The sequence below is a fragment of the Schistocerca nitens genome, chromosome 8 (genome assembly GCF_023898315.1).
Source record: "Schistocerca nitens isolate TAMUIC-IGC-003100 chromosome 8, iqSchNite1.1, whole genome shotgun sequence".
NCBI classification, from domain to species: domain Eukaryota; kingdom Metazoa; phylum Arthropoda; class Insecta; order Orthoptera; family Acrididae; genus Schistocerca; species Schistocerca nitens.
Genome location: NC_064621.1, coordinates 113143014 through 113167480, shown reverse-complemented (window position 1 = coordinate 113167480; position 24467 = coordinate 113143014).

The window sequence follows — 24467 nt, the reverse complement described above, 5'->3', positions numbered from 1 at the left end:
CGCTTCTGCCTTGGTGCCAATGATGGTCGTATGCGTGTTTGGCGCCGTGCAGGTGAGCGCCACAATCAGGACTGCATACGACCAAGGCACACAGGGCCAACACCCGGCATCATGGTGTGGGGAGCGATCTCCTACACTGGCCGTACACCACTGGTGATCGTCGAGGGGACACTGAATAGTGCACGGTACATCCAAACCGTCATCGAACCCATCGTTCTACCATTCCTAGACCGGCAAGGGAACTTGCTGTTCCAACAGGACAATGCACGTCCGCATGTATCCCGTGCCACCCAACGTGCTCTAGAAGGTGTAAGTCAACTACCCTGGCCAGCAAGATCTCCGGATCTGTCCCCCATTGAGCATGTTTGGGACTGGATGAAGCGTTGTCTCACGCGGTCTGCACGTCCAGCACGAATGCTGGTCCAACTGAGGCGCCAGGTGGAAATGGCATGGCAAGCCGTTCCACAGGACTACATCCAGCATCTCTACGATCGTCTCCATGGGAGAATAGCAGCCTGCATTGCTGCGAAAGGTGGATATACACTGTACTAGTGCCGACATTGAGCATGCTCTGTTGCCTGTGTCTATGTGCCTGTGGTTCTGTCAGTGTGATCATGTGATGTATCTGACCCCAGGAATGTGTCAATAAAGTTTCCCCTTCCTGGGACAATGAATTCACGGTGTTCTTATTTCAATTTCCAGGAGTGTAGAACAGTGAAAGTGTTACGTGTGCATGTGGACGACGCAATTGGATTAACAACGCATCTGGACTGACGGAGCTGGCACTGAGTCTAGCGGTGCTGCCGGCATCGCGAGAAGCCAGTTTCTCCGCACCGCAGTCGTCCGCCGGAGCAGCCGGAACTGCGCCTGCAATTGCGGGCCACGCAAACACACAACAGCCGTCGGAGTGCCGTCTGCAGTTCAATGTGCCACGTCGCATCAGTAATCCTGGTACGCCGCGCAGACAACGTCGTGCAGAAGGAACTAAGTTAAGTGAAAAGCTGTTAAAAATTTTACTAACCTGCACTAAAAGACTGTCGGCGATGGAACCGCCAAAAGAAACTGAGGTTAAACTTATATCAGAACCTATGTCTGTTGAGGGAACTGTAAATTCAAGTGTAAATATGCATGAAAGTAGTAATGTTAAAGTGACATATGAAGTATTGTCTCCTGACAGTAGTGTGGGAAGGGGCAATGATTCAATAATAGAGACCCCTGTAGTTAAGCAGAAAGTAGAAATTGTTAATTTATTGGATGAAAGTTTATTTGATGAGTTAAAAATTAATCAGTCAACAGAGGTGGTAGAGTTTAAACAGGAGAAGTTAGATATGACTGATCAATCAGAAGTTTCATTTAGTTTTGATGATTCTGGTGTTGGAGCTAGTTTTTCGTCACCTGAGCATAATGAAAAGCCAGCTACTGAGCAACCCAAAGATGCTGGGGCTATTGATTTAAATGTTATATTAGAAGCAATAGCTGCCAGTAATGCAAAAATGTCAGCCAGTAATGCTAGAATGACAGCTGAATTAAAGTCTGAAATAACTGAGGTCAAAAGCAGTAATGCTAGAATGACAGCTGAGTTAAAATTGGATATAATTGAGGTAAATAACAGGATTGTGGCCAGCCAGACCAATTTTAATAAACGGTTTGAGGTAATGGACAATAAATTAGAATCCAATAAAGCTGAAGTAGAAAATTCTTTCAAGGCTAGTTGCAATAAGTTGAAAGAGGATCTGGACAGTTTGAACGATAAAATTGATTGCAACCATGAGGATATTAAGAAAAAGGTTGCTCAACAATTTTCTGAAATGTATAAAACAGTAAAATCCGAAGTTGATGAGGTTCGCAAAGACTTCCGAATGGAAGATGCGAAGCTGGAGCACAAGTTAACAGAAAAGATCGAGGCGGAATCTGAACTGTGCTCAGATAGGTTTAAAGATGTTAATATAAAAGTAAACATATGTCAAGCAGACATAGATGCAATCAAAACTGATACTACTCATATTGTGCAAAGAGTAGATAATGTTGAAATGAGAGTAGAAAATATCAGTACTAACATTGCTAACATTGAGAGTAAGGTAGCTTCAGTAACTTCTGGTAATGGTAGTATACAACAAGTTGTAGCTGCAAACGCCGCTTTTATCGGGTGTCGGCAGTTCCTGCGGTTCGATCCAGATAATAATATCCACCCGCTAGATTTCTGGAACGATTTTGAAGATGTGATTCCACCAACTTGGTCTGAACGAGAGAAAATCTCATTTATTAGAAGCCATTTAGCAGGTGACGCCATGCGTTGGTCAGCTGATGTTATGTTGAAGTGTAAAACATTAGCGGAGTTTAAAACAGCTTTCATTAATGAGTATTGGTCTAGCAATAAGCTAAATGAGGTGTTGAGAGAATTTTGGAGTGGAAAACGCTTCAATGCAGGCAAGGAATCTATTAAAGAGTTTGCTAGGTCATGGATTTCACGTTTGTCACATTTGGACGAAAAGCTGAAACCTGAAATGATAATACTGGGTCTTGAAGCCAAACTGCCATGGTATTGGCAAACTAGAATTATATCTGCCCCTAGAGACAATCTGGATCGTTTCATTGAATATTTGGAACGTGTAGAACGTGTTGCTGCCAATGAGGAGCAAGCACGTAATAACAGAAATGCTAATAACAATAGTAGTAATTTTAGGAACGAGCAAAATGGCAATGTAAACATCAGAACAGTAGGTGTTCGCCATCATAAGAGAGGTAGGAATTGGGGAAATAATTATCAGAACCAACAATGGCGTCCAAGGGATAATAATTTTGTTCCAAACAGAATTAAGCATGTAAACAACAGTACGGAAAGTAATGCTGTGCCAGTTAACTATAATGAAAATAAAGGAAACAGTAGTAGGTCGAGGCAGGAAAACTAGTTCCCGTCTATGAGGACACTGGCGCTCAACAGGCGGTTACTTTTCCTAAGCCAGTAGTTACGGGAATTGGTAAGACAAATCAGAATACTCAAACTGAACAGGTGGATGAAGTGTCGGTAGCATCTGAGGATACAACAGAAATATTAGATCACTCACAGAATTTGATAGATACCGTGTTAGAGACGCTTTCTAAGTGGGAAGAGAAAGAGAAAGCGCAGCAGTGTAACGATAGGGAGGAGCTACAAAATACTGAATTGTCAGGTGAAGAAGCAGAAGAAATTCATGCATATATTTACGATGAGGATGATGTGCTCTTATCTAAAGTGCCTGTGCAGGATGTTGATAATGTACTAATAGATTTAGGACAGGAGATAAGTGAGAATGTAGAGGGTAGCCTGTTGGGGGTCGATGAACCCAGTAGCTGTGACCAGTTGTCACTTGAGAAGGAAACCGACGATAATGGTGAAAGTGGTTTAGCTGTAACTAATGTTATGCCCGGTCTGGAGGCGCAGAATCGCTCAGACTACAGTAATTTGGGTCATGTTCAGCAAACTAAATGTAATAAAGTCGTGCGGTGTTTCGATTTAAAATTAATAGACCGACTGGAAAAGGCAGCTGAAAATGTAATTCAGGAAACCCCTACACACTGTGACCTAAATGTAATGAAGACAGATGCCAATCACTTTAGTTGGAGACAAATAAAAAAGGAACTATTAGATGAATTTGAGGAACCACCTGTACAACCTAGAATAAGCCACCCTATAATAATAGTGAATATGTTGGGTATCAATGTACGTTGTCTCTTAAACAGTGGAAGTGAAGTGGGTGCGATATCTCAGTCCTTCTTTGATGCATTACCTGGTAAAGACAAGCTTACAGTAATGAGGGTATCAGGACTAAGAATAATTGGTGCTACTGGCAAGGTGTCAAAAACAGTAAAGCAAGAAGCTTTACTGCCCTTTAACATTAATGGTAATTTAATTGATCATCCATGTTTAATTGTAAACAATCTCAGTATTGAGGTTTTAATTGGCATAGATTTCTTGTCAAAATATCAGAGTGTTGTTGACTTTGAAAGAAGCCAGTTAAAAATGGTCTTGCCAATAACCAGAGTAATTATAGTACCTTTTAGTGATAAACATGTAATAACTGATGATGAAACTTGGGAGCTGCCTATACGAGTTCTGAAAAATAGGAGATATTGGGACGAAGGTGTTAATCTTAGTACAAGTAAGCTAAACACAGAAGAAGAAGAAGCAATTATTTTGGACAAAATAGAAGCTAAATTGCAGGAAATCGATAAAATTTCAGCTAATCAGAAGGAAGAACTGAGATAGGTTTTAAAAAGGCATCATAAGGTATTTTTCAGATCGACCTGGAGTGGTCAAAGGTTATGAATGTCAATTAAAGGTGAAACCTGGCCAAGTGTTTTTCAGGAAGCCATACCAAATACATGTAGCTAGGAAGGAGGCAGTTCGAAAGGAGATACAAAGAATGCTAGAGTGGGGTGTGATTGAAAAAGCGGTCAGTGAGTACAATAATCCTCTTGTTGTTGTACCAAAAAGAGACGGGAGTGTCAGATTGGTCTTGGACGCTCGTTGGTTGAATGAAATAGTGGTTAGAGAAAGTGATAGACCGCAGAACATGGACGAGTTATTGCAAAAGTTCCGGGGAGTAAAATTCTTAACTTCTATGGACATCACGTGTGGCTATTGGAATTTGCCCCTGGCGGAAAGTTCAAGGAAGTACACAGCTTTCTTGTACGAAGGAGTTTGTTACCAATACCGTGTGGTACCTTTCGGACTTAATATCTCTGTTTGTGCCTTCGTACGTGTGATGTGCCATGTTTTAGGACCAGCTTTAAGTAATAAAATAACGGTCTACGTAGATGATCTGTTAATAGCAACTCCTACCTGGGAAGAACACATAGCTTTATTAGAGGAAGTGTTAGAGGCTATTGAGAGAGGTGGCATGAAACTAAAGATCGAAAAGACGGAGTGCGTTAAAGAGGGAAATAGGTTTCTTGGGATATAGGATAAGTGGAAAAGGTATTCTGCCTGACCCAGGCAAGCTAGCAGTCATTGAAAAATTTGAGGCTCCCAGAAACAAGAAGCAGTTGAGATCGATGTTCGGTCTTTTCGGCTTCTATAGGCGTAATGTTAGTGATCAGGCTTTTAATGCTCCCTGTCTTCACCTCCTGCTGAAAAAGAATACCCCTTGGGTTTGGACAGCGGAATGTCAACAGGCGTTTGAGGTGCTTAAACAATCTTTAATTAATAGTCCAATTTTACATCATCCTGATTTTGAAAAACCATTCTGTATGTCTGTTGATGCTAGTGGCTATGGTATAGCTGTGGAGATATTCCAGGTAGAAAAAGAGAACGAACAAGAAGTGCACAAGACTATAGCTTTCGCAAGTCGATCTTTACAGGCAGCAGAGAGAAATTATGGCATCTCAGAACTAGAAGCATTGGCAATTGTATTTGGGGTACAGAAGTTTGAGCAGTATCTATTAGGTCACAAGATAATTGTTTACAGTGACCATAAGGCGTTGACCTTTTTAAAGACCTGTAATTTGAGGAATGCTCGTTTGGTAAGATGGTCATTGTATCTCCAGCAGTTTGACCTTGAGGTTAAATATATTCAAGGGAAAGACAATCTGGTAGCTGATGGGTTATCTAGAAGTGCGGAGCTCTGTGATGACGCGGGAATTACAGCAACAGACCTAAATGAAGTTCGAATGTTTGCATTGCACGAAGTAAAGGAAGAAAGTGCATTAAAGAGAGTGATTAAGAACTTGAGACGTGAGCAGAATGCAGATGACCAAGTGAAATTAGTGAAGAGCTATTTAGGAAATGCGAACTATGCTAAGGTTTCGCAATACTATTGTCTGCATAAAGGTATTCTGTTTAGGAGGAAAAAGGTAGGTGTTTCTGAGTGGAAGCTGTGCTTTCCCTCACAACATGTAGACTTACTAATCGACTATGTACACCTGAGGTATGGGCACTACGGTGCAAAGAAGTGCGTTGCAAAATTAAAAGAGAAGGTTGTGTTTGACAACATGTACCGCCGTGTGGCCAAGCGTCTAGCATCTTTTGTAGTGTGCCAGAAAGTCCGTGCTGCTAACACCAGAATACAAGGAGATATGCATTCAGTAGAGCCAACTGAAACCCTAGAATTACTGGCTTGTGATTTGTTTGGCCCTCTTCCTGTTTCGAGAGGTGGTTGCACCCATGTTTTTGTTGTTGTGGATGGATTCAGTAAATATGTTAAGCTATACCCAATTAAAAGAGCAAATGCAAAAACATTGGTTGAAAGGTTGGAAAAAGATTTCTTCGTGAAGATTGACGTTCCGAAGAATTTGCTGTCAGACAATGGGTCTCAATTTACTGCTGATAGATTTAAGGAATGTCTAGATAAGGCCGGCGTGAAACATCTGAAAATATCTGCGTATTTCCCCCAAGGAAATATGAGTGAACGTATTATGAGAGAATTGAATAGGCTTTGCAGAACTTATTGTGCTCGGAAACACTCAAGTTGGGCAGAGCACATTAAGTATTTTGGGAATGTAATTAACAACTTAAGACATGATGCAACTGGTTTTGCGCCTTGCGAATTGATGTTTGGCCAAGAACCGCACAATGTGATTGCAGATATGGTAGAATTCCGTATTCTAACGCAAATATCCACAGACGAGAAGAAATTAAAGGCTAGGGCAAATATAAGAAAAAGGGCGTTGGAAAGGAAGAAGCGTCATGACGCAAAAGCTGTACCTACTAGCTTTGAAATAGGTCAATTAGTCCTTGTCAAAACCAAGGAAAAATCAAAGAAAATAAATGCAAAAACAAAGAAATTCATGTTCGTATACTAAGGACCTTTCAAGATCATAGGAAAACCACATGCCAATGCATATAGGCTAGAGTACCCTAAAAGTAAAAAGCTATTAGGTCTCAGGAACGTGATCGACCTAAAGAAATTCATAGGTAGTGAATGAATGCTGTAGGGAGGAGGTTGTTCTGCAACTTCTACACAGTATGGCAGCTGTGCAGTCCCAGCTGTGTGAGATCTTCTTTCCATTTCAGGTCTCACTCACTCTTCATCTTTCCTATCCACAAAAAATTTCGACCTCTTCTTTCCAACATTAAATTTTCCGGTATGAATATCAAGCCAGCATTCAGCCAATGAATGGTGTACGGAGGAGGTTGTTCTGTAAACTCTACACAGCGTGGCAGCTGTGCAGTCCCAGCTGTGTGAGATCTTCTTTCCTTTTCAGGTCTCACTCATTCTTCATCTTTCCTATCCACCAAAATTTCGGCGCTTACTCTCAAATACAAAAATTTTCCGTCATGACTATCAAGCCATGAGTTCTGTAACTATTCTATCCACCGATTAGTGAAAGAAAAATACCTAATGTGACAAACCCAACAGTGACTTAAACAATAGAGAAGTATGACGTAATTAAGATAAAATGTATTGGAGTAACAAGTATGTACAGTACCCTGGTAATATAGTAAGTACAAAGTATTGTTTGATTGGAAATGGTCCCACAACAGTATTTTAAAAAGATGTACAAATTCATGGTCAAGCAGGATCTGAAGTGGTAGTGAAACCTAGTGTATGCATTAGAGCTAACTAATAAATAGTAAGAAAGAGATTGCTTAGTGTTATGAAAAAAAATATGCAGATAATTTGTAAGAATAAACTCACCTTGTGTAGAAAGGAATAGCAGTGTAATAGAATTGAGCAGTGTTTGTGGTTGAGATGTGAAGGACACGTCCCTGAAGTATTTATAAGGTTGGAGCTGGCCATTATTTTGGTGTAGTGTGTGACAGGACACACCTACACGTATTGAGGTTATGAGTGGGAGGCGTGAATGCGACCATAGGTACCCTTATGTTGGATGAGACAGAGCAGCCCATGGTGTCCTATTGGTTTAGGGAATTTAGCATTACGCTCGTCCATAATTACTTGATGCACTTTAGTGGTAGGTCGAGAGAGACTACCTGTGGTTTCAGCGTCCGATCGAGTGGAAATGGATTGCCACGTGAGCAAACTGATCAGCTGCAATACACTAAAGATATGAAATAAATGTGCTATCCTATGCTCTAAATTTTAATGGAGTGAGTATTACTTAAGTTCATACACTAGCAAAGTAAGTAAGTATATAATGGCAGACGTGAAACTTTAATTTTAGCTCAGCATAAATACACTTCAAAGTAAGTAAGTACCTAATTGCAGATGTGGAACTGACACAGCAGCAGAGGACCAAATAGTGGATTTTGTAGTCAACTACACGTAGTGTGTTTTGAACACTCAGAACTGTACTATTACCAAAAGTTACTCATATGTACAAAGAAGCTGAGAAAACTACTAATCAAATATACTCATACTATCTCTAAGAATAAGGTAATCGAAGATGTCAGCTAAGTGAATAAAATACTGATTTGTCAGGAATGTACCGAGCATTGGTTCAGCGTTCCGGCCCAGAAATAATAAATTCAGATTAAATAGGATTCATGATTGTATGCCTTGAGCATAAATTTTCTCTAGTACGTGACTAACGGCGTTTGGAGCCATTTGTTTACCGATTTTATGACAATTAAGTAACCACGAGAGTAATATTGAAAAAGTTCTGTTAACTTTGTTCCAGTAACATATTGAAGGATAAAATGTATATATCCCTATTTCATTGTGACCCACCCTTAGATATTAAGTGAACAGAGTCTGAGGCACTCTTTTTGTTTGTTCTACAGGACAAACCAGATAATGGCAGCCTGGTAGCTGCGTGAAAGCGTGGAGTGACTTGGACACCACTCACAGTGACCCCTCCCCTTTCCCCATGTAATTTAGAGAGAACGTGAAGGACACACACTATAGCAACTTCCCCTCCTCCACCCTTGTGAATGGAAGTGTAGGACGCCAGCCAAAGCGGCTACAACCACGATTGTAAAAATTATTTGTGAAATTTTCTTTCAGGTTTAGAAAAGACTGATAAGAGATAATCATCTGTTTATGTATCATGTTATTTTCTTTGAATTTGTGTATGTAAAAATGTATTTAAAGGATTAAGATTTTCATAATTTTACATAATTTTATTTGTTTGTTTGTCTAAGGCAATATGTTTGCCAAAGTGTTTCATTGACTTTGCTCAAATTTTGAGTAATAATGTTGCTTAAGAGGCAGTGAACATGCCCGCAATTTAAATAATTAGTGTAGGTAATCAGTTTTCTTTTAATATTTCTATATGTTTACATTTCAATTTTAAATTTTCATAGGGAGTTAAACTGTACTCTTGCTTCCCTTTTTGTAATTAAATTCTTTTTTCATTCAGTAACATTCATAAAAAAAATTGAAGTAGAGGGTGATGTAGGGAAGCAGCCTACTCACACTGTAGTAAATTCACATCAGTCTTTCCATTGTGTGCCAGCCAGTCCGCTGTAACTAGCTCTGACGTCATAAAGGTTGCACAGTACTTTAAAAATCAAGCAAATAACCTAAAACTTTTCTAGCATGTCAGAAGTAATACTAAATTAATGTGTGTTAAATATCAGTTCGATAACTTTAGCCATTTTCGAAATTTGGACATTTTTCTGTAAAAACCAGTGGCGCAACAGAAAATAGCTAGAGACTTCAAAATTTATATTTAGATTCATCTGTCATAATAATTTAATAAAAACAGTACTTTGGATTTCACAAATTAAGATTTTAGTGGAAATTCATGATTTTCTGGTTTTCGTCTCAAAACTTAAGGAAGCAAGATAGATTAAGTAGGCTAATAAATAAGGCTAGGATGTTTAGATTTAAATAGGTTGGAGATCCGCTATAACTATGAAGATGTGAAAAGTTTCATTTGAATACCTATAAAACAATAGCGATAGCGTATCTCCAAAGGGCCAGTTCAGAGCTCATCTACTGCGTGCAGTGTAATTAAATTAATTATCTCGCCCAAAATATTTAACTTAGCCACGTCAAAATTTTATTATCAATACTTACCTGCGGGCTGAATGCACATTTAAATTAAGAGCTTCATCGGCCATCAGCAAGAGAAGCTATGATTTATTAGTTAACTTAAAGTGGTGCCTTACTAGCCCAGCGGCTAGTCGGGAGAGCCGATTTGATCAGGCGTTCCCTCAGCCGTCCGCACCGCGGCTTTATATATAAGAACGCTGCGCGAGGAAGCAAGACCCCAGTTCTCTCCAGACGCTGAATAACACGCCATCTGTGTCGGGAGTCACGTCGCGTCGGTGTCACTGCTACAAACAGCTACTAGAGATGTGCGTAACCAGGAAATCACTTTCAAGTGAAGTGTTAATTCTGGGATGACTTTCATTTTCTAGCTTCAGTTTGCGTATTGTCGTATTTTCACGTGCCGTCGCGGGACAGACATTCTACCATTATTTAGCGTGGCGTTTGATGAAATATTATCATCAAATTATGGCGAGCATTCATTTTAACATTTAATTCGGACATTTATAGTTGCATCAGCGCATTAGACTCTGAACTGCTCTGTTAGTTAGGTTGTATGGATACTTGTGTTTTTCATCTGTGACTTTCAGAATATACTCAACTATTTTAGAAAATCGTTCTTTGATTATAAATACCGGATAATCTCCTATGTCCTCAGAGCTATAAGCTGCAGCTATAATTGTATTCTCAGATGAAGTGGGCACTAGGAATTCTAATTACAGGCTTCACGTTTTGTTAAATCACTTTCTGGTTGCTAAAGTGTAATTAGAGAGCCAGTGTTGAGAACGGCGAAAGACAGCATAAATAACATTATAAATAATAGGAACTGATTTTACATACATACAAACATTTATACAGCAATCATATTTTTCAATAACACACGCCGCCCCACACAGTCCACATAATTTCAAAGACAATAAGGAGTATAAAAAATTGGAAATTGAATTAGATCTTAATAATATAAAATCAAATTCAGGAAAAAGAGCTGTTTCTAAGATATGTCTTGTTTTACTATGGGGAAAATTTGAACAACGCCAAAATTTGAGTAAAACTGAGTATGTTACAGATTTACAAAAATTCTATGAAATGTTATTGGATGATCGATTAGACAAAATAGATATAAAATTTATTAATGACCATATGATTCATATTACTACAATTTCAAGGATTATTATGTGGAAAATAACACAGCTACTAATATTTTCATAGCTGCATTTACTACATCAAATATCAGACTGTTGACCACGGTCAGCCGCCTTCAGGCTGCTGCCTCGAGGTGCAGCGACGGCATAGGGTCTGGCGCATCGCTTGAGACACCCCAAATGTCGCTTGCTGCGTCCGCTGACTCAGCCGCCGAGGCAACTTGTAGTCTACCTGGCGCGCTGGGGCCGCTCTCACCTCAGGGTGAGTGGCGGACTGCAACGCATTCGCGTCGCTCGAGGCGGAGGGTCAATGTGGAGGCTGTCCGGCTGGCCTCGCCCATTCATCCTGTCAGTGGGCAGGTGGCTGCTCCTTCAGCAGGGCCCCAGCAGGCACACAGGGGCAAAGGCTTGCTGGTTATTGGGAGCTCCTACGTTAGGAGGGTGATGGAGCCCCTCAGGGAAATAACGTACAGGGCTGGGAAGAAATCCAACGTGTAGTGGACTGTTAAGGCAGCCAGTCCACAGTGAAGTAGCCGAAAGGGCACGCGTCAACTCACGCCGTCTGGCGTTAAGTCTGGAACAGGATTCGTAATGAATGTGATAAAGAAAAGAACGTAGCTACTAGAACACTTAACTTTTATATCGTCCTTTGGTATACAGCATTCTTGATGATACAAGTGAGACTATCTTGAGATACATGCAATGGTACAAATGGCGCCTTGCTAGGTCGTAGCCATTAACTTAGCTGAAGGCTATTCTAACTGTCTCTCGGCAAATGAGAGAAAGGCTTCGTACGTGTAGTCACTAGCAATGTCGTCCATACAACTGGGGCGAGTGCTAGACCGTCTCTCGAGACCTGCCTTGTGGTGGCGCTCGGTCTGCGATCCTGACAGTGGCGACACGCGGGTCCGACATGTACTAATGGACCGTGGGCGATTTAAGCTACCACCTAGCAAGTGTGGTGTCTGGCGGTGACACCACATTCCTCCCCCGCAAATCGGCGGACGGACGTGTGATAAGGCTTCTGCCTGCCGTGGGGAGGACCCCATGTTGACGTATGCGACGAGGTGGGGAGCCTAACAACAGGCGAGGCTGTGCCACCCGCACCCTGCCATTCGGTCCGAGGGGAGCTAGGAAACGCCTGTAAACCTAGTCCAGGGTGCACGTCAACATGCGGTGTATGCGCCCGTAATGAGACAGGAGTGGCCGAAGGGTCGACCTCCATGTGGTGGGGCACCCGATGGGCGAAGACGACATCTGGTCCGGAGCGGGCAAGAGTTCCATGGCGGAGTACAGCTGGTCACGGGCAGCGATCGGCGGCGCGTGACCCAGGGAGGCGCTTGGCGGCTGCAGCGAAGCGTCCACTGCGGGCGGCGCCGGCGGGAGAACCGGCGGCGGCGGCGGCGGCAGTGGCGCGTCGCCATGGGGCAAAATGGAAGGCATCTTCGGTAACACCTGGGGATGAGGCGAGCCAGTAGATGGGTCCCCAGGGCGCTGACCGGACGGCACCGTCGCTGAAAGCAGACGGGGAGCGGCAGAACCCGGGCGACGACAGAGGCGCAGCTGATTGAGATGCCGACGCACCTCACCAGAGGCCCCCAAACCAAATACATCACGCGGCCGAGGCAGCGAAGAATGCGCCCTGCGAGCCAACGCCGTGAACCGCGATAGTTGCGATAATAGACAACGTCGCCTGGAGCAAAAGCAGGAGTCTGCCGCTGCACAGGAACCGGATGCGGCGGATGCAGCAAAGACATCAAGGTTCGATGATGACGACCATGGAGCAACTCAGCCGGTGAGCGACCATCACGGGGCTGAGAGCGATACGAAGACAAAAAGAGCAATAACGCATCCGCCCGAGAAGGCGACTCTTTCAACTTCAACATTCGTGACTTGAAAGTCCAGACCAATCGTTCAGCGGCACCATTTGGCTGTGGCGAAAACGGCGCGGATGTCAGATGTTGAATACCATTGGCCTTGCAGAATGACTGAAATTCGGCAGACATGAATTGTGGGCCATTGTCGGAAACAATGTGGAAGACCTTCGATGCAAAAAATAACAGATAACGCCTGGATGGTGGCTGATGACGTCGTGGCAGACATCCGGACAACAAAAGGAAAATTACTGAAAGAATCGACAACAACCAACCATCGAGCATTCCAGAAGGGACCAGCAAAATCGATATGTAAGCGTTGCCAAGGGGAAGTGGCTTTTGGCCACGCAAAGAATATCCGCGGTGGTGCGGATTGTTGTTCGGCACACGCCATGCAAGAAGAGCACATATTCGTAATCGCAGCATCGATTCCGAACCAAGTACAGTGCTGACGAGCAAGTTGTTTTGTGCGCACTATACCCCAATGTCCTTGGTGAAGAAGCCGTAAGACAGAGGACTGTAACGAACGTGGGACCACGACTCTAGACTGATCATTATCAGAACGCAACAACAAAACACCACGTCGTACAAGACGTCTCTCCTTGTGAGCAAAAAATCGGCGAACCAACGGATCCTCGATCCATGACTTTGACAATGGCCATTGCGTAGCAACAAAACGCAAAACAGCAGCAAGGACAGGGTCAGCAGCTGTGGCTGTAGCTACACGACGAAAAGCAATCGGAAACGATTCGACCACGTCATCAGTTTCCGAATCAATGAACAGGCAACCAAGTTCAGAAGAATCGAATGCTTCATCCTCAGCAACAGGGAAACGGGACAAAGCATCAGCGTTGCCGTGCTTAGCAGTGGACCGATACAAGATATCGTAGCGGATGGCGACCTCATCACGCAATGCGTGGGGAACATTGCGCGCTCTGAAAACTTTCGGTTGCGCGTTTATTTTCAGTTCCAAATGAGCTTCATAGTTCTTAGCGCCACCAAGGCCTGGTGCAAAGATGTCTGCAAATTCGTCACAGAGACTAGAAACACTGGCTGAAGGCACAGTCTGATTCACTGATAGGACCTGAGTGACGATAGACAAGTGAAACAACTGAAATAAATCGAAACCAAACAAGTTCACTGCCGAAGAAGAACGAAGAACATAAAAAGACACAAGTTTTGTTTGTCCCTTATATGTTGCAAGAAGGCTGCACTGTCCTAACACAGGGAGATTCTGTCCTGAATAACTCGTGAGCTGAACATTTGCGGGACCCAACGGAGGTGCGCCCAGTTGTTCGTACGTGGCGTGATTGAGCAATGAAACTGCAGCTCCGGTATCGAGCTGGAACGGTATCATTTGTCCGGCAAAGTCCAAATCTACAAAAAGTTTATTGTCCTGCTGACGACAAGAGCGACTGTTATGTGCAACTTGAACAGACACTGGTACAGAATCACGTGCGACTTTACGGGATTTCCGGCGACGTCGACGCACACTTTTTGTGGGACGAACACAGTCACTGATAGCGAGAGGAACACTGGGCGGAGTGGAATGAACTACATGAATGTCCATGGGCGAAGGTTCACGAGCCCGATTGTCCTTGGTTCGATTCCGGCGCGAAGCAAAGGGCCTGGAATGGTTGTGATTGTCTGATCTGAGCTTTTTCTGGCAAACACTTTGAACATGCCCTTTCTTATTACAGAAAAAGCAAATAGCTTGGCGGGACGGGCAATTCTCACGCGAATGTCTAGTTGCACACCGCGGGCATGATTTCACTGCATTTGCTTGCTTGCGCGGGGCACGTGGCTGCGCGGACGTGCGCGAGGGCAGGTTAGCGTTCCGTGCAGCGGGCCCGCTGGGCCAGTTAACGTGACACACGGCTGGCGAAGTTTCAAATGATTCCTGAGCAAAGTCAAGTGTGTCTTGCCTATCCAATATGTCTATCACTTGTTGAAGGGAGGGATTAACTAGTTACAAAATCTGTTCCCGTATGCGAACATCAGAAACGTTCTGTGCTATTGCATCACGCACCATAGTATCTGAATAAGGGAGTCCACAGTCACATTCAAATGCACACTCCCTAGTAAGTCCTTGCAATGTTGCAACCCACTCCCTATTAGTCTGACCGGCCGTACGTTTTGTACGAAAGAACGTATACCGTTTTGCAACGACATTGACTGTTTCCTTGAAATAGGCATCTAACGCCGACAAAATTTCTTCGTAGGATAGAGTTGCTACGTCGCGTCGGGGAAACAATTGCACTATCACACGGTAGGTGGACACACCTACACACGAAAGCAAAAACGGCTGCCGCTCATTACCTTGAATTCTGTAGGCGGCGAGATGAAATCCAAATTGTCGTGACCATTCCGGCCATGTCTCGTTGGCCGCCTCGTAGGGCCTAAATTGAGGTGCGACAGCATGATGTGGCTGCGGTAGCGATGAAGCGGCGGCGGCCGCATCGTTTTGCAGCGCACGTTGACCCTGGACGAGCTGTCCAAGGGCATCCAATAACGCCTGCGTCTGCTGATTCTGCAAGCGATAAAATTCGGACAGTACATCTGGAGAATGTGGCGAAGCCATGACACAAGCAAATTAGTGCAATACGAACGCTAAAGTCCCTTTGTAGACTCGTCGCCAATGTAGTGGACTGTTAAGGCAGCCAGTCCACAGTGAAGTAGCCGAAAGGGCACGCGTCAACTCACGCCGTCTGTCTGGAACAGGATTCGTAATGAATGTGATAAAGAAAAGAACGTAGCTACTAGAACACTTAACTTTTATATCGTCCTTTGGTATACAGAATTCTTGATGATACAAGTGAGACTATCTTGAGATACATGCAATGGTACAAATGGCGCCTTGCTAGGTCGTAGCCATTAACTTAGCTGAAGGCTATTCTGTCTCTCGGCAAATGAGAGAAAGGCTTCGTACGTGTAGTCACTAGCAATGTCGTCCGTACAACTGGGGCGAGTGCTAGTCCGTCTCTCGAGACCTGCCTTGTGGTGGCGCTCGGTCTGCGATCCTGACAGTGGCGACACGCGGGTCCGACATGTACTAATGGACCGCGGCCGATTTAAGCTACCACCTAGCAAGTGTGGTGTCTGGCGGTGACACCACACAACGTGCACTCGGTTTGTCTGCCGGGGGGCCTCATCCAAGATGTGGAGGCGGCCTTGCCTGCAGCTATTGAGCGTACAGTCGTCTGCATGTAGTTGCTCACGTCGTCACCAATGATGCCTTTCGCTTGTGTTCCGAGGCGATCCTCAGTTCGTACGGGCGGCTGGCGGATTTGGTGAAGACCGCTGGCCTCGCACGCGGGGTGCAAGCAGAGCACTCTATTTGCAGCATCGTTCCCAGAGTGGATCGGGGTCCTTTGGTTTGGAGCCGAGTGGAGGCTCTCAACCAGAGGCTTCGTCGACTGTGTGACGGTCTTGGCTGCAGATTTCTAGACTTGCGTTATTGGTTGGGGAATTGTAGGACGCCCCTAGATAGGTCAGGGGTGCACTACATAAATGAAGCAGCTACTCGGGTAGCAGAGTACTTGTGGCGTGCACATGGGGGTTTTTTAGGCAAGGCAGTAGTGCGAGGTGTCCTGATGAACACTCACCAGTCGACGTGCAGGCAGGTAAATCAGGACGCGCTCAGTGTAAAGACACTTCAGCTATCAAGATATTAGCAGTAAATTTTCAGAGTGTTCAGAATAAAGTTCCTGAATTTACTGCCCTCCAGGACTGAGGCCTGGTTGAACCCTGAGATAGGAAGTTCTGAAATATTTAGTGAGGGTTGGAACGTGTATTGGAAAGACAGATTGGACACCGTAGGAGGTGGTGTCTTCATTGCAGTTGACAAAAATATTGTGTCTACTGAGGTCGAAGTAGAGTGTGAAGTTATCTGGACACGTTTAACAGGGCTAGGGGAAATAAAGTTAATTGTGTTGTGTTATTACCAGCCGCCAGGTTCCACCGTGACAGTTCTAGAATCATTCAAAGGGAGTCTACATTCTGTATCACAGAAGTACCCGGATCGTGCTATATTAGTCGGAGGCGACTTCAACCTACCTAGTATAAATGGTTCAAATGGCTCTGAGCACTATGAGACTTAACATCTTAGGTCATCAGTCGCCTAGAACTTAGAACTACTTAAACCTAACTAACCTAAGGACATCACACACATCCATGCCTGAGGCAGGATTCGAACCTGCTACCGTAGGAGTCCCGAGTTTCCGGACTGCAGCGCCTAGAACCGCACGGCCACCGCGGCCGGCCTCTACCTAGTATATACTGGGATGTCTATGGATTCATTACAGGTGGTACAGAGAAGCCGTCGTGTAAATTACTTTTCAACACATTATCCGAAAATTGTCTTGAGCAGCTAAATCGACAGTCAACGCGTAACGGAAATATTTTAGATCTGGTAGCCACGAACAGACCAGACCTAATCGACGGTGTCCGTGTTGAGGCAGGGATTAGTGATCATGATGTTGTCATTACGGCTATGATTACGAAAGTCAAAAAGTCGGTCAAGAAGGCTAGGAGAGTATTCTTACCAGAAAGAGCAGATAAGCAGTTGTTAGCATACAACTTATTAAATTAATCGCCTTCATTTACTTCCGGTACGATGGACGTGGAAAAAATATGGGCAACTTTTAAACACCTTTTAAAACTCACACATTGGACAAGTATGTGCCTAAAAAGTGGGTTACGGACGGAAAAGACCCACCGTGGTTTAACAGCGCAATTCAGAGAATGCTCAGGAAGCAAAGGCAGTTGCACTCGTGGTACAAGAAAGATCGGGAGAATGAGGACAGGAAAAAGTTAGTAGAGATTCGTGCTGCTGTAAAAAGAGCGATGCGTGCAGCATTCAACCACTACCACCGTCATGCCTTAGCAAAAGATCTTGCTGAAAACCCAAGGAAATTCTGGTTTTACGTAAAATCGGTAAGCGGGTCGAAGGCTTCCATCCAGTCACTCACAGATCAGTCTGGCCTGTCAACGCAAGGCAGCAAAACGAAAGCTGTAATTTTAAATTTAGCATTTGAGAAATCTTTCAAGCAGGAGGATCGTACAAACATACCGCCGTTTGAGTCTCATACAGATTCCCGTATGGAGGACATAGTGATAGACATCCCTGGGCTTGTGAAGCAGCTGAATGGATTGAAAATAAATAAATCGCCAGGTCCTGATGGGATTCCAATTCGGTTTTACAGAGAGTACTCTACTGCATTGGCTCCTCACTTAGCTTGCATTTATCGCGAATCTCTTGCCCAACGTTAAGTCCCGAGCGTCTGGAAAAAAGCGCGGGTGACGCCTGTATATAAGAAGGTTAGAAGGAAGGATCCTCAAAATTACAGACCAATATCCTTAACGCCGGTTTGTTGCAGGATTCTCGAACATATTCTCAGTTCGAATATAATGAATTTCCTTGAGACAGAGAAGTTGCTGCCCCTGCATCAGCACGGCTTTAGAAAGCATCGCTCCTTCGAAACGCAACTCGCCCTTTTTTCACATGATATCTTGCTAACCATGGATGAAGGCTATCAGACGTATGCCATATTCCTTGACTTCCGGAAAGCGTTTGACCCGGTGCCCCTCTGCAGACTTCTGACTAAGGTACGAGCATATGGAATTGGTTCCCAAGTATGTGAGTGGCTCGAAGACTTCTTAAATAATAGAACCCAGTACGTTGTCCTCGATGGTAAGTGTTCATCGGAGGTGAGGGTATCATCTGGAGTGCCTTATGGAAGTGTGGTAGGTCCGCTGTTGTTTTCTATCTTCATAAATGATCTTTTGGATAGGATGGATAGCAATGTGCGGCTGTTTGCTGATAATGCTGTGGTTTACGGGAAGGTGTCGTCGTTGAGTGACTGTAGGAGGATACAAGATGACTTGGACATGATTTGTGATTGGTGGCAACTAACTCTAAATATAGATAAATGTAAATTAATGCAGATGAATAGGAAAAAGAATCCTATGATGTTTGAATACTCCATTAGTAGTGTAGCGCTTGGCACAGAGGCGTCGATTAAATATTTGGGCGTAAGACTGCAGAGCGATATGAAGTGGGACAAGCATGTAATGGCAGTTGTGGGGAAGGCGGATAGTCGTCTTCGGTTCATTGGTAGAATTTTGGGAAGATGTGGATCATCTGTAAAGGAGACCGCTTATAAAACACTAATAGACCTATTCTTGAGTACTGCTCGAGCGTTTGGGATCCCTATCAGGTCGGATTGAGGGAAGACATAGAAGCAATTCAGAGGCGGGCTGCTAGATTTGTTACTGGTAGGTTTGATCATCACTCGAGTGTTACAGAGAACCAGCATTTGAGGCTGACTGCAGTACAATTTTACTGCCGCCAACTTCAGTTTCACGGCAAGACCACAAAGATAAGATAAGAGAGATTAGGGCTCGTACAGAGGCATATAGGCAGTCATTTGTCCCTCGTTCTTTTTGGAAGTGGAACAGGGACAGAAGATGGTAGTTGTGGTACGAGGTACCCTCCGCCACGCACCGTATGGTGGATTGTGAAGTATGTATGTAGATGTAGATGTAGACTTAGGTTATATGAAATGATAGCTAAACTGGAAAAGATGTTGTTTATTTTGATACCGATTCTATAGTGCATATTGACAATGGGAAAAATACAAGAGGGACAGGTTCTATGTTAGGAGAGTGGACAGATGAGATTGGAAATAATAAATTGATTACAAACTGGACTTCAACAGGTCCTAGAAGTTATTATTACGAAACAAATGATAAAAGCTCTGTAACAAAGATAAAATGATTTACTTTAAACTACTACAACCTTCAAAAGTTGAATGGTGAAACTATGATAAGATCAATTTTAAAATGAAGTAAAAGAAAAAGTGCAATTGGAATACAATCAGATAACCATAAATGTAAAAACTAAATAATTAATAAATAAAGATGTTAAAAAAGAATTCTCATTTCAGTACGATAAAAGACTAGTTTTAGAAAATTAGGATATTCTTCCATATGGATATTAATTGAAAACGTGTAAATATGTAATTAATTGTACATAAATAACGCTTTTCCATTGTTTCCTTTTTAATTGTTTAGCGCTCCTACTGCGCTCAGCGTAGCCATATACTACTGTCTTTTACAGGGTTTTCAGCAGAAACAGACGGTGGGCACGAGGCCAGATCGTCCGTCGACTTGGTGCTTGCATCTATCTTCTTTCAGGTCCACATTGTTTGCAGTGCTGCCATCAAAATCAACTTTGCCTCTGTCATGTACAGGATGATGTTTCAGTCACTCTTCCCCCAGATTCACAGGTCCAGAGGACAGCGTGGCCACAGCAGCCGCCAGAGGGTGTCATCACGACAACATGGGACGATCCCATGGAGGTGGAGCATTGGCCTCCTCGATCTCCACTCGTCCTACCGATGGAGCTGTCCCTCCTGACACCGCAGCAGTCGCCATCTTCTTCATCTGTTTCATGATAGCAGGAGGTGGACGCATATCTTTCTGGTCGTTTTTTGGGGGACGTTTCTGAAAGAACGCATCCCGGATGGCAGAGCACGGTCAGAAGCTTGACGTCCCCTCCTGCCACAGCTTCTGGCCCATCCAATGCGCCCACACTCCTATTCCCCCACCTTCCCTCCCCCACCCCCGCCCCCTCCGTGGTCGCACTCCCTACACGGCGACGCTCCGTCGCTTTGTGGAGGAGGAATGTTCTGGCGTAACCACAAAAGTAGGAACGAAGATGAAGAACGCAAGACCAGAGAAGGCAGTGAAACGATGTCGGAAAATGGTGCATGGAATAGGACTGCACCACGACAGGGGCGCCCTCAAGTTGAAGTGAATGTAAGCGCTGCTCCTGTCAGCCTCGACCGCTCACACAGCTTGTGACACCTTTGTACATTGAAGTTAAGTATTGTCAGTCTGCTTTACAGAAAATCAATTTGATGGCAAAGTATACATTTCTTTCATAAATAACGATCACACATAAAGCTTTACTGCACACATTAATGTAATAGTAATCGCCACCAATCAGAAAATGTAAACAACGGTAGGAGGAATCTGTATGGAAATGAAAGAGACTGCAGAAACTAAAGAGATCGTATGTATGGAGGACGTGGTGCATACTGAAACTGTGGCTGGTCCCATGTAGAACTGGGTAGAAACAATATTGCTTTAACGGCTCCACAGCCAGGAGGTGAGATTATATCGGCTAACCCCCTGCATAACAACCATGCATTAGTGAGTGGACAACGCACTAACGATTTCAGGTGTGGAAGGTGCTGTACTGGAGAGGAGCATGAGGAAGCAGCCTGTAGTGTATGGTTCATATCCAAGGAAGATTTTAGGAAGGTTTGCTGCAAGAGGCTCTTCTGCGTTAGGGTCTCAGCCACTAACCCTGATGGGACCATTTTGATTGAAGAAGCGCGTGTTCAGTGTGCACTCGATACTGTTAGACACTCCTCAGTTATTAGCAAGGAAGCATTTCGGAAGTGCAGGGAGACAGGGACTTATCTTTTGATTTGAGGGATGAAGGTAGGGAGCGCGATCTACAGTAAGGTTATAGAGATCCGAAGGCAGAGTCGATTGAGTTTTACATGCCAAGGAAGGGCAGCTGAGTTCAATTTTTGTCTGTGCACCTGATAAATATGGCGGTGATTTTGGCGACTAATTTAATGAATGGCAACCATAAGCAATTGACATGGGTGGACGATTAATGACAGTACATGTTGAGAGTAACCCCGTTAATTCAGTGTTTGATGAATGCTGAAGGACCACATCAGTTTATACTCAGAGGCGACTGGCGTAATTAAGGAGTTTGTCAGTTCAGGGCCGGCCGAAGTGGCCGCGCGGTTCTGGCGCTGCAGTCTGGAGCCGCGAGACCGCTACGGTCGCAGGTTCGAATCCTGCCTCGGGCATGGATGTGTGTGATGTCCTTAGGTTAGTTAGGTTTAACTAGTTCTAAGTTCTAGGGGACTAATGACCTCAGCAGTTGAGTCCCATAGTGCTCAGAGCCATTTTTTTGTCAGTTCAGGAAGTGTAAGCATCATAATTTTTTATTATACCATGCCATATTCCCTTATCGCAAAATGTACAGGTATAAAAGTCATTAAATGAGATGATATAAAAGATGAGTTGCCTCTGCGGGTGGTTACAAAACACGGCAATTCTCTTCGAGTAGTCTTGGATTCCAGGCAGAATAACACGGAACAAAGGATGAAGAAACCGAGGATGAACTCTTGTAATACATAAACAGGGTTAACATGTTATTATCAACTGACCTTCGAGTCAGCTATTGTCAGATGACTATACACTCTTCATGTAAGCTATATATTCCTGCTCTATGGAAACTAATTTCAGTTTCGACGACTCCAGTTAAGGCTGAAGAACTAGCAGCTGCCTTTATAAAGGTGATGGGGCACTACAGATTGATGACATAATAGTGGAGTGGTCTCTCACTGTGAGAGAAATTACACCGTTACTGATCTCGTCTGGTCTCTTACAAAGTTTCGGTATTTCCTATTTGGCACATTAACTACAGTATTCATCGATCGCCGTGCAGTGAAATTTCTTATGAGCACGAAAGTTTCACAGGAGATTGGAATTCTGCGCATTATACCTACTGGAATTCACTGTGTACTACATTCTTGGCCAGAAGACTATGACTGCAGACTGTCTGTCACATGAGCATGTAGGACTTTCTGTCGGAGAAGATTATAATCTAAACAACAACAATTTTAGCAGTTTGTACCTAATGAACGTCACATTTGAAATTTTGTCATTATCGAGCTGGGTACCATCTTGCAGAAATAAGGTAAGGATAAAGTATTGATGGATATTAAAGAGAACGATGCAGTGATACGCCAAAATTGTTTGATCTGTTTCTTGATATATTTTATGTTGGGTGTACCTAATGACAGAACGTGTACATGTAAATAACGATAACACTAACACCTGCTATCGCTATCCTCCTTATGCAAGGAATAATAATGCTTATTTGACGGAAAATAAATTGTGATTACCATCATTCTTCTATAAAGAAATTTCGAATAACTTCAGGACTACGTGTTTGATTTTCAAACAAATCACATGCGGGCTTATTTAATTCCCCTTTGTCAAAGTGCATTTAATGGCTTCATGTGTATCTTTTAATTTAATTAAAGATATCTGACTTTGTTCTATTTTTTGAAGCTGTAAAGACACTATAGGTGATTCTCTTTTGTACATACTAGGTTAAAATTAGGCATGTTATTTTCTTCTTTTTGTAAAAACGGTAAGTAACACTGTGTATTAAGAATTGTAGCTTTGTGGTATTATGATGTGAACAACTGCTATGAGTACAGCTGACATGGAGAAGTGAGATCATCAGCCAGTACCCAATGTTGTCGGCGCCGCAGTTGAAGAGGTCGAGGTTTAGCCACACATATGTAGAATAAGCAAGGACACACACTCTCTACGGGACTCTGCAAGGTGCGACCATGGTGGCCAACACAGAGGGGTGTTGCGAGTTGTGTGTCTCCTCCACGCCCTCAGCCAAAACAATACCACTTGTTGGGTCAGACGTGTCTCCTCGCCGTGCCGATGACGTTCGGTGGCGAGATGTCAGTCACCTAGACACTCGCCCCCCCCCCCCCCCCCCCCCCCCGACGTTGGCACGCAGTATGTAATGGCAGTGAACCTGTGTTCTGGTGAGATGGCGTAAGTGGTTGTGCTGACGTGCGACAGGCCAGCAGCTCTACTATCAAGTTTTCTGGGTAGTGCAGGAGCATGGCCCAGCTCCCTGCGCTTGCAACAAGGCGAAGATTCGTGGCTGTCCATCCTCAGAGGCGTGTGAAATCGGCATGCAACAAGACAGACGTACCAACGAGGCATGTTAGCCCATGCCAGGCGTCATATGATAAACCAAATCCACAAAATGTCAGTTGGGTGTTTCGTCCAAATTGACCAGTCGACTGCAGTCTTGTGAAAGTGCATCTTAGTCAATGTTCTATGCCTGCTAAGAAAGTCACACAGAAGGTATGACGTGCCACCCTTATGCAGGAATATCCAAACGACCATCGTCACACCATGCTGGGAGGAAGCCGACAACGTGTCTAGACGCTCGACCAGGACTACCACGTTGCACAATGGCAACGAGATGGATGAGATGATACGGACCACTTTGAGGAGGTTCCCTGGGCCGAAGGAGGTAGCTAGATTGCAGGTGGACAGTATGACCATAAGTGACTACATGCCCATCCCCCATTTGTTCCTGTCCATACTGTCAGTATTTCTTTATTGTTTCCTCTTTAAATTACAGTTTCATAAAATTTTCGTTCATGATTTGAAGTCTTAGGTTAACCCATAGAAGATATACATGTTTTTAAGGTTTGCCATTCATTTATATGTGCACACTTGTGACAATGTAAGAAGAGTTTACCTTGTTAGCCCATCTCATACCGGTTCCTCTTAGTTTTGGTGTGCTGAGGTTGTGCTACTCATCAGTCATCTGAAGCTTTTAATAATTTTTTTTTCAGCTTCATTTTTGGAATCACGTTCGATGAATTATTTAGAGGACATAATATCAGGATCTTCATGTTCTTTTGACTCAGTCAGTGAAT